Here is a 12472-nt window from a genome sequence, read left to right as displayed (position 1 = left end):
TCTTAGTGTCCTTCTTGAAAAAAGTTGAGAAAATATGCAAGTCTTCTCCATATTCTATATTCTACCTTCTCTTTCTATTTCTAGGTTTCTCCTAGCCTTTATCATTTTTCCATGTTCATTTATGAGTATTGCATACTATGAGATGTATTATTATTTGAACATTCAAATGCACCTTAAATGAGGGGAGATGTAACCACGAAATTTGCATATTGTTGGTAAAAACATTTGATACTAGATATTTCAAAGAGACTCGCCCAACAAGCAATGACAAATATCCAAATAATTGAAGAGATTTATATGAGATTGAATTCTTCCCTTGTCTTTTAGAGGGGAAACTCTCTAATATGATGTGGTTTTTAAACTTTTTTTTACTTTTAACCTAAAAGTACATAAAGTAGAAAAGAGAAAACTAAAAGAAGTTGAATAATGTATAAAACCCCATATAAGACATTGCACAACTTAAAACAATGACAATGGGGTTTTCTTGATAAAGTATGTGTATGATAAAAAGTGTGGAATATGCAAAAAAAGACACAAACAACTCAAGCACACAAATGAAATATTGTGTTAGAGATCAATGAGACATAGAACATAAGTAAATGAAATAAAAGCTCTAAGCACGTCTCATTGTTCTCTATCTCCAAGGATCCTTCAAATCAAGGTGGCTTTCAGCTTGGAAGACCACTTGATCTCTAAGATGACAACCTCAAGAATAAGGGATATATGATAAAAGATCTAAATGCAAGTTAAACTAAGATCTTAGCATGATATGAATATGAAAAGATATGATATGGTGTAAGATGATGAGATTAAATTGAAGATTATGCTAGTATGATATGCTATCCTAACATGATAATGCTATGATAATACTAAGTTATGATAAAGAAACTAACATGCTATGATAATGCTATTATACTATTCTAACATTCTATTCTAACATGATAATTCTAATACTAGAATGCTCCTAAATGCTTAAGCTTGAAAAGAGGCAAATGAGACTACTTGATAACCTGCACACAAGAAAATAGCATAACTTAGATACAAAAACCTAGGATGATGATAATGAAGGAAATAAGATCTATCTATATAAGAAATGGGGAGTTGGATGGTTAAGATTGAGTAATATTAACAAGGGTTAGGATTGAATGATCTTCAATCCATGTGACACTTTCAACCCAATCCCATGTTGACAAGTGTCACCATGAGCATGATTGAGAGGAGAGATAAGGAGCATTAAATGCTTGAGGGGACATGATGGTTACCCTAGGGGGTTGGGTTAGGGTTAGGTTGATTGATATTCCTTTTATCCAAGGGATAAATGAATGTGAAAGGGTTAAATGGTTACCTTAGTCAAAGAAAAATTCTTTGAAGAGACTCATGATTTAAAAGGATAGTTAAGTTAGAGGAAAGTCTCTAACCAAAGGTCAAAGGTGATTTAATGTTGAAATGTGCCGCCCCCGAGAAAAGTGGGGGTTCGGGGGTGGCAGCCCCCGAGAAATAAAAAATTTGCCGTTTTTCGTTGATGAAAACCGACATTGTAATAAAACCCTAAAAAGGCTGACTTTATTTGTTGCCCAAGAAAATGTCAATTCCTTGAGTGTGTTGATGCATTTTCTCAGTTAGATGATTGATAAAATTGACTGCATTGAGTGGATTGAGTTCAAGTCTAGTTTTAGGAAGGATACATCCTGTGTAAGTCAAAGATAGATTATTGTGTCTGGTTTCAGGAATACATCCTGTATAAGACAAAGATAGTTCAAAATGCCTATTTTCAGGAAGGATACATCTCGTATAAGACAAAGATAGATGATCATATCTAGTTTCAGGAAGGATACATCCTATATAAGACACAAATAAATGATCATGATCACGTCACTGATAGGATAGGTTTGTTTGACCACCAGCTTGAATATTGATTTAACTTCAAGTTTTGAATTTTGTATGGCTTTGCCCATGATAGGATAGTTTCGATGAACCTTCTAACTGATAATAGTTATTGATTTAACTACAAGTTTGATGATTGTATGGCTTTGCCCCTGATAGGATAGACATGATAAGATTTTATGATTGAAACTCGTGAATGATAGTGTGACTTATGTCACTGATAGGATAGGCTAAGATGGTCCCTCCTGATTGATAAAAGTTTATGATCAAAAATCTTGAATGATAGTGTGACTTTCATCACTGATAGGTGCCCAAATAGATTGATTAAGATCTCATGTGAGTGGATAGGATAATTGATTGATTGATTTGATCAATTGATAGATAATTGACATTTTGTTGATACCATGTTGTAGGCAGATTTAGATGTGTTGATGTTGGTGCATCTAAGGGAGAAACAGGGTGATTTGATGTGCTTATGTATGATTATTTGTAACTAATATGCAATGATGATGATGTGCATGTGCATATGATATGTATAGTAAAATGCAAATGATCTAATAATGTAACTTAATGCACTTTAAATGATATGATAATGCAACTAAATGCACTTTAAATGACATGATAATGCAACTAAATGCACTTTAAAATGATATGATAATGTAACTAAATGCACTTTAAAATGATATGATAATGATATGAAGTGTACCCTCTATGATACTCATCCTTTTGATCAAATTTTTAGTGGTTCCTTTTTATCATCATTGAGCCTTTGATATGTTGAAACTTAATACAAGTAACATGATATATTTGAACCATGATGACCTGAGTATAACTTACATGATTTTTGATATTGCAAGATGACACAAGCATCGAGGTATAATGGAATTAAGATGACCTGAGTGTTTCTTGCATAAAATAGACAAGAGTTAACCTTAGTCCAATAGAAATCCAAGATGTATTTAGTGATATGTTACCTAATCACATCATAAGACAAATTTGTATAGTAGAAGGCTTCACTCCCAAATAGTAGAAAAATAAAACATCACATTCCTCCCTTGCTTCTCTAGTCTTTGAAGCATCCTTGAGTCGCTTAGGAGATATGATAAGAAAAAATATCAACAACCATAAGTAAACATGCATGCTATCTAAAATGTATTCTTGTCAAAATAAAACATATGGAAAATAGACATTTTGTCCTGTTGAAATCAGTTCAATTCTGTGATGTCTAGCCTTCTTGTATTATTGTGGTCACTACTGGTTGTTCTGATCTTTGTTGTCTTGCTACCTGTTTGGTCTAATGTCTAAAACCCTCAAGGCAAAATGCCCCTAGCGAGGTCAGGATTTTGCCCCTTGATATTGATACTACTTTGATATGCATATTTACACTGATCACCAAGCCATGGTGGGATATGATACGTATAACTATTCAGATAATCAAGGATAGTGACTATGCTAAGTATGTCCGAGATAACGTTGCATGTATAATATAAGTGTTTTGTGGAGGCTATGGGCTTAGATTAGATGGAGCCAAAGATATGATACAAGTATTGATAGATAGAGGAGCCACTCTATCACAAATAGTGTCTATCGCCAGGATTTTACCACTTGTTTTTATTGCACTTTTTTATTTGTTTTTCATTTTTTTAATTCTTTTTTACATTTTTCTCATTTTTTTTTTGTTTGTGTCACAAGGTGCTTGTTTTCCAGGTCTTCACCCTAGTGATGATTTATGATACTTTTTTAATTTTTTGCTTGATCTGTGCATTGGACAACTCAAGTGTAGAATTTCTTCAGATGGATTTTTTTGTTTGGTTCATCAAGCACGCCCCCTTTTGAAGTTGATAACTGATATGCTCCTAATACATAAGTTGATATGATGACAAAGGGTCCTAACCAGTTAGGTTCAAATTTTCCCTTCTTTTCTCGATCTTGTTAATTTAGGGGATTTTCTTTTAAGACTAGATCACTAATTTTGAATGTCCTTGGCATGACCTTGTGATTTTAACTTCAGAACATTCGTTGTTGATATACTTTGAGATGATCAAAGGCATGTTGTTAATGTTTATCTAGCAGCTCTAGCTCTTGCAACTTGTTGACTCGATACTCTTCATCCAGAATGAGGCCTTTAAATGATACCCTAAGTGATGGAATTTTTAATTCAATAGGTAGGACAACTAATGATCCATACACCAATGAATATTCTACAGCTCATGTGGGTGTGTGAATACTTGTTTAGTATGCCCAAAGTGCAAGGTTAAGCTAGACATGCCAATCTTTACCAAAATCATTCACTGTCTTTTTGAGGATCTTCAAGATCATTTTGTTTGATGCCTCTACTTGGCCATTCCCTTGTGGATAATATAGTTTTGAAAAATGATGTTGGATATGGAATCACTCACAAATCTCTTGTACATCCTAATTCTTCAAATGTCATCCATTATCTATGATAATAGAACTAGGGATGCCATACCAATAGATGAGGTAGTTCAAGATGAAGGACGATATCTGCTTGTCGGTAACTATAGTCAATGGACTGTCTCAAACCATTTGGTGAAGTACTCAGTGGCCATGATGATGAACTTGTGTCCATTTGATGAGGAAGGATGAATATTTCCTACTAGGTCTAGTCCCCATTGATAGAAAGGCCATGATGTGGTGAATGGTTGCAACTCCTGTGCTAGTGCATGTATGAGATTGCCATGTATTTGGCACTTAGGGAATTTCCCAGTAAACTAATAGGACTCTTTCTACATTGTCAGCCAATAATATCCCATCTGTAGAAGTTTCTTGGAAAGAGTAGGACCACTTGAATGTGTGCCACAAATACCTTTTTGAAGCTCATGTAAGGAAGAGTCAAATTTGTTATGATCAAGGCATCGAAGAAGAGTACCATCAAGACCTCAATGATAAAGTGTGCCAATGGTTAAGGTATAGTAGTCTGCTTGTCATATAAAGCTTTGTTTTTTTGTTACAAGATAGGTTTGGTGGGAGGGTATTGTCTTTGAGATAGGCATAGGTCTTCCCGTATAAGGGGGAATCAGAACTGTTCAAGGCACAAATGACTTGGGATCCTGAATTGTCATAGGCTTGGGAAAATAATTGCTCTACAAGGAATTTATAATGATTCTATTTATCTAGAATTTGAAAGAGTGAGGTGATGGTGGCCATTGCATCAAGAGCTCTATTGTCCAAACTTGGAATCTGCTCAAAGGTGATGTCCATAAAGTACTTTTTGAAATCATCCACCATGTGTTTGTAGGGCATCAGCTTATCATCTTTGGTTTGATAATCATTATTGATCTGATTGATAACTAATTGAGAGTCTCCATAGACTTTCAATTCTGTGATTCTCCATTCTATGACCATTTTGATACCAATAACTAGGGCTTCATACTCGGCAAAGTTGTTGGTGCAGGGGAACATCAATTTGTAGGATCTTGAAATCATATCTCCTTCTAGATTAATAAATACGATGCCAGAACCTAATCCATGTTGTGTATAGTATCCATCAAAGTATAGTGTCCATTGATTAGTTGTGATAGTGAGCACATCCGTATCTGGAAATTCCACCTGTAGTGGGTGTTGGTCTGGGAGTGGTGCTTCTACCAATTGATCTGCAATTGCTTGTCCTTTGATGGCCCACCATTCTGTGTATTGAATGTCAAACTCACTTAGGATCATAAGCCATTTTGCTAACCTCCCTGTGAGAACAGCTTTGCTGACTAGATATTTTAGTGGGTCAATCTTTGCTACCAATTTGATTGCGTGGGCTAGCATGTGTATGCGGGAAAAGCGCATTGATAGAACTTGAAATGTGAAAAATGAAGCTCTAGGGAGACTTGGCCACACACCCACAGGACTTCTTGGTGCAAGCTATGGAGTCATGAAGTATGACTCAGCTTCCCAAGGTTGGTTCCATGGTTCTATATCTCACAAGGTCCCTCAAACAAATTTCTTTGCTCTTAGATCATTGAGAAAAGTGGTTTAGGGATGACAAATGCAAGAACGAGGGATGCTTTGGTTGATTTTAAGATGAAATGTATCCTAAGCTATGCATGATCCTATAAATGCAATGAACTAGATTATAAGATGACAAGATTAGTAGAAAGACTATCCTAGCATGATATACTAGTCTATGATTAAGCTAAATGATAAGGAAAATACTCTAAACATACATATTTAGATTAATTTCTATTGAAAAGAGAGGCAAAATGATGAGCACAAATGATATATTAAACCTTGGATGGATTTTAGTCTAAGTATGATGCTTAAAATGGAGGATGGAGAGCTCTATTTATAGTAAAAATAGGGCAATGGATGGCCAGGATTGAAAGAGATAATCAAGGGTTGAGTTTGAAAGTTGCTCAATCCATGTTCACAATTTTCACCAATGAAATGGTGACAACTGGCAACATAGGGTTGGTTGAAAGGAGATGTAAGAAGAATGAGGAGATGTAAGAAGCATTAAATGCTTGAGAAGACCTCATGGTTATCTTAGGGGATAAGGGTTATAGTTGCGTTAGGATGACCCATTGGATAAAGGTTTTATCCAAAGGATAAACTCTTGTGCAAAAGATTAAGGATAACCATGGTCAAAGAAATAAATGCTTGATGAGACCCTTGGGTTACATGGAGGTTGAGTTTAGAGAAAGTCTCTAATCATGCTAGAGGGTTGAGTTAACCATTAATGGTTTGGAAGAGAAAGTTGTTGGAGACTTGAAGCCTTTAATGGTTATCAAAGACTTTAAGGGTTTGAGAAGTGACTTCCCCTTACTTAAGCATGTGACAATATTTAGGAGATGGGTTAGGTTAATTTATAAGTGATTAGAAGAGTCTAGAAGGGGTTAGAAATAGGGTTTAGGAAGCAAGTGGGAGATGTAGGATTTTGCAAGTGGATGGAGGGATAATAGGATTTAATTGAATAAAATGAATTTAATTCAATTTGGTTGCAATTGGGGAAATTAAATAAATTAGATTTATTCAATTTAGGATAAACTATTTAATTAAATTTGAATTTAATTAAAAAGTGGATAGGGGATTTAATTGAATAAAATGATTTATCCTATTAAATGGTAAAAGAGGTCTAGTGAATTTAATTTAAATAAATTGAGTAATTTACTTAATTAAATAGAGGAATGTGAGTAATTCAATTAAATTGGATTTAATTAAATTAAGAAATGAACATAAGATATTCATTTAGGAATATGGTCATTTTTATACGTTTACATTTTGCCCCTCTTTGAAGTGATGTGTGTGCACATGTTAATTCAAAGAAAATGATGTGTAATCATGATTATGATCAAATAAAAATTTTATGTTGTTTTGAGATATGTCATGCCCCAGTTTTGATAATTGAAGTTGATAATTCCCCCTCGGGAGATGAATCAAAAATATGGAAAATTTGTTTTGATTTGATAATTGTTGTTTGCATTGTAAAATGTTGGCTATGTGGAGTGCTAATAATTGATTCATCTCCTGATATGGATGTGTGCGAGGGTACAAGGAAGACCACGAGCAAATTATATGCTCAATCCCCTAACCCTAGTTTTATTTCACCCTATAAAAGGGGAAAAGTGCATTGTTTTGTCTCATTTGTGCTTGTTGACTTTGGAGAGAAAGACTTTTGGAGAGAAGACAAAATGCTTATCCCATATTCTACACATCGATTTAAGCGTGTTCAGAGGTATTGAAGGCCTGCTGCATATGGACCAATGGTAAGTCAACCTTTTTGACCCCCTTTTGATTTTTTATTTCATCATTTTTGGTCATGTTTTGAATTTTGGCATGCGGTTTTTTCGGTTTAGCACATAGGGGTCGTTGGTTAGCGCATACAAAAATTTTTTGTAGTGCATAAGGGTTTCAATTTTGGGTAGCATTCGAAAACTTAGGGTAGCGCATAAATTTGCTAGGTTAGCGCACAAATTTGCTAGGTTAGCACATAAATGTAAATTAGCACATTAAGGACACAAGGTAGCGCAGAACGTAAAATAGGTAGCGCATTAGGTAAACCTAGTGCATTGGGTACACAGGGAGTCACATGGGTAGAGATAAGTAGCGCGTAGGTTAAACCTAGCGCATAGGGTCAAATAGGTAGCATAGACGCAGGATAGGTTAGTGCATCAGATATGTTTAGCGCTTAGGGTAGATTAGATGGTGCATTGGAAGAAATAGGTAGCACATAGAGTGAATCTAGCACGCGGGGTAGATAGGATAGCACGTGGAGAAAATGGGTTAGCGCATAGAGTCAATCTAGCATGTAGCCAAATTTAGTTAGTGCCTACGGTCATTTTAGCAAGAAAAGATGATTTGCGAGTGAGGAAAATTGATAGGATAAGGTCAGTTTTGCTGGGATAGGTGTAAATATTTCATTTATGTGTTTTCTATCATGGTTTTGATAGTTTGTCCAATATAAGTGCCGATATAACTTGGTTTGATTTGCAATTTTTCAAGTTATTCATAGATATTGATGTGGAATTGATATAAACTTGATTTTATTTGCATTGTTTCAAGTTAATATATGTGGAGCTTGATTTGTGTTACAAGTTGATATGATTGTGGAACTTGAGTTGTTTTACAAGTTGATATGGGTTGGAAACTTGAGTTGTGTTACAAGTTGATGTGATATGGGGACTTGAGTTGTGTTACAAGTTTGATATGGTTTTTGAAAACTTGAGTTGTGTTACAAGTTGATATGGTTTTTGATGTGATTTTGATTTTGATATCTATGTTTTGATGAAGAAACTGATATTGGACTTGTTTTGTTGTTTGATAGGAGTGATTGGGAGTGGTTCAGTCACACAAGCGGTTCCCAAGACCATGGGCATTGATACCACAGTTGGCACTGGCTGATCTAGACATTATTGATAGATGCGGTCTGTCTTCCCTATTAGATATGCCTCGGTTTACTGTGAACCGGGGTTTACTTACAGCGCTGGCAGAGAGATGGCACAGTGACATGAATACCTTCCACTTTGCCATAGGGGAGATGATAGTGACCCCAGAGGATTGTTACCGGATCATGCGCATACCTATAGTAGGTGCACCACTACCTTATGAGCAGTTAGAGGAGGGCAGGACAAAGGCACTTGATCGGATATTTCACGATGATACAGTGTGTGGATATAAGATTCTGTGGTAGGAGTTTCTGGATTTGGACTATGCGCCTCTTCCATCGGTATTGGCAGGTTTTATAGGTGGTTTTTTATGTCTTGACCATAGGTCGAAGGGACTATCTGTGGGATGGGGACTGGTGTTGGAGGAGATGGTTACACAGGGCCACAGGTTTGCATGGGGATCGGCTATGCTAGCCCATTTGTATAGGGACTTGCATGAGGTAGTCTACCTAGGTTACGGTAGTTTGCCAGCTAGCGTGACACTTCTACAGGTATGGTGCTAGGAGTACATTCCCGCAGCTAGGCCATTGGTGGATAGAGATAGGCCTATTGGGTGTGCATACGCATATGGATACAAGGGATTACTTGTCCAGTGAAAGTTGGGAAAGATGGAGGATTGGAGGAGGGTATTGGATGACATTGATACGATCGTATGGCGACCATACAGAGGTTGCAAGGTTTGGGCTGAGGATGGGTTGGAGATGCCATATGTCTTCATGACCCGATTTTTGATAGGTCGTACCCTATTTGTGATCGAGAGATTTTTGGTTACAAGAGTTTTGGGGCAGTATGGTCAGTAGCAAGGGATACCATAGGGGACTTATTTGTATGCGCGCTAGAGGTAGGACATACCAGATTGAGGTCTGACTATTGACAATGCAGTGGTCGTAGAGGAGTTTACGTAGTTAGTGGGCCAGATATGGGACTATGCCTCAGAGATACTAGATGCTGGTATGATGGATGAGTTTGCCAGATTGTTTGGAGCTCATGCCCTGGTGAGGATATCAGATCCAGTGGAGATGCGGCCCGCTTTTGATGATGATGAGGATGAGGGAGGAGGAGATGGGGATGAGGGAGAAGAGATCTAGGGAGGAGAGGAGACAAAGGTAGAGATGGGGGTGATAGAGGGGTGCGGGAGGAGAGTCTAGTTCGATGAGCTATGATGGATAGAGGTAGAGGAGGTTTGGCTATTGGAGCAAGGGGTGAGGGGAGAGTGGCAGAGGTGGGAGGGACTGATGAGGTGAGACGGCCATCCCAGAGGAGGAGGACTGATGTCTTACCTCCACCAACACTGAGGATAGGTAGAGGGACAGGGGGTACCCCTTCACAAGTACCCCTATGGGTCTGGATTCTGACTCATGTGGAGGACGCCCTTATTAGGACCCTACAGGTGATAGTGCAGCAGCTGCAGGCACAATTATTAGTGCAGCAACATCAGATTACACAATTGACCACTAAGTGTGACACTGAGATAGAGCGGCGCGGTCGAGCAGAGGAGCTCATAGCGAGCTTGCAAAGAGCGGTAGCAGGTGGTCTAATGAGAGATACCTTGAGAGAGCTGACTTTGAGATCCAAGGAGGTGGAGTACTACCGGCGCCATTACGAGGATGTGGTGCCTAGGGAGCACCGAGTACAGAGTTTTAAGCAGTCAAGATCGAGTCGATCTCGAGAGACTGGTTCGTGGTCAGAGAGCAGAGGTGTGACGGGGCCGCATAGACAGGATCCACCTGGAGATCTAGGGGCTGGGACATCTATGTCGAGACCGTCTCCCTGAGGAGATAGTCACTCTTAAGAGACATTGTCTCTTTTGTATTTTTTATCATTATTTTTGTTGTATTGGGCATAGACATGATAGATATTGTATATTTTGATCATTTTATATATATATATATGTGACACCATTTTCTTTGATCATGTGATGTGTTATGGATGCATGCTTTCTATATGCTTGTGTTTATTTTATGATGATGCAATGCTTAGATAGATGTTATGATGAAGTGAAATGCAATGATGTAAATGTATGATATTTATGAGATGTATCTTGAAAATGAGATGTATGATTTGATATGCTGTGAGATGTAACATGAAAATGAGATGTATGATTTGATATGCTGTGAGATGTATCATGAAAATGAGATGTATGATTTGATATGCTATGAGATGTATCTTGAAAATTAGATGTATGATTTAATGTGAAACTAATTGTAAAATGAGATGCAACTAATTATTTTTGAGGATCCTCATTCTGCATTTGTCATCCTGATATAGCCACATGTTGTTTGCTTTCGATAGATATATCATCATTGAGCATTGATTGATCTTCGGATATGTTGAAAATTTATACAAGCATAATGGTATATTTGAACCATGATGACCTGAGAAAAATTTACATGATGTTTGATTTTGCAAGATAGCACAAGCGTCAAGGTATAATTAAACCAAGACGACCAGAGTGCGGATTACATATAAACAAACAAGATTAAACCATTTGTATGCCTAAAGTGGAATCATGTCTTTAGTGATATGTTGTCAATCATGTCTCGAGACAAATATCTACACAGTACAAATGATCGCCTCACAGATAGAAGACTAAGAAAATATTGGAGTTTCTCAATGTTCTCTAGCTTGGAAGTATTGTTGAGAAAATTTAGAGAATCCAATAATTCAAAAAGTTTAAATGCAAAACATAGTCAAGACTTTATGCAAAATGCAACATTTGGTACTTCAGAAAATCATCCATTGTATTTCTCTTGTGAATATTTTATTGATCGATGTTTTGATTTTGGTTTGTGTAAGTTTTTGTTTGTTGGATATGATGCTCTGAGTTTTGCAAATATTTTTGATGATTAGTTCCCCTAGCTAAGTGTACCTCTTGATGCGGGTATGTACAGTGATTACCAAGCCATGGTAAAATGTGGTGAAAGGATAGATGGATAAATCGGGATAGTGACTACGCTAAGTATGTCCTGAATGGATATTTGCTAAGTGTCAGGTGATGGCCGATAGTGTTTTACTGTGGAGATAAGGATGTGGAATTAGATAAAGGAGCTGTCCTTTCACAATAGTGCCTATTACCAGGTTTTCACTAGTTGCTTTTATTGTACCTTTTTATTTGCTTTTCCTTGATTTTTTGATTTTTTGATTGTTTTTGACTTTTTCCGTGCATTAGACTACTGAAGTGTAGTATTTCTTTAGATGTATGTTGTTAGTTGGTTTGTCGAGTACATCTCCTTCTGAAGTTGTTAGCTGATAAGCACCTGATCCATAGACTGATATGATGACATAGGGACCTAGCCAGTTAGGTTCAAATTTCCCTTTCTTCTCTCAATCTTGCTGATTTCTTGGATTTTCCTTGAGGACTAGGTCACCAACTTTGAAATTTTGGGGAATGAACTTGTGATTGTAGCTTCTGCACATGCGTTACTGATATGCTTTGAGATGAGTGTAAGCATGCTGACATCTTTCATCTAATAGTTCTAGTTCTTGTAGTCGGTTGACTCAATACTCTTCATCTGGGATTAAGCCTTTTAGAGAGACTCTAAGAGATGGACTTTCTACCTTCAGTAGTAAAATAGCTTCTAATCCATAGACCAATGAGAAAGGTGTTGCTCCTGTAGGTGTACGGATGCTAGTTATTAATGCCCAAAGGGTCAGATTGAGTTGTACATGCCAATCTTTACCTGCATCATTCACTA

This window comes from Cryptomeria japonica, chromosome 7 (assembly GCF_030272615.1).
Source record: "Cryptomeria japonica chromosome 7, Sugi_1.0, whole genome shotgun sequence".
Lineage (NCBI taxonomy): Eukaryota > Viridiplantae > Streptophyta > Pinopsida > Cupressales > Cupressaceae > Cryptomeria > Cryptomeria japonica.
Note: the sequence above shows the minus strand (reverse complement) of the source record.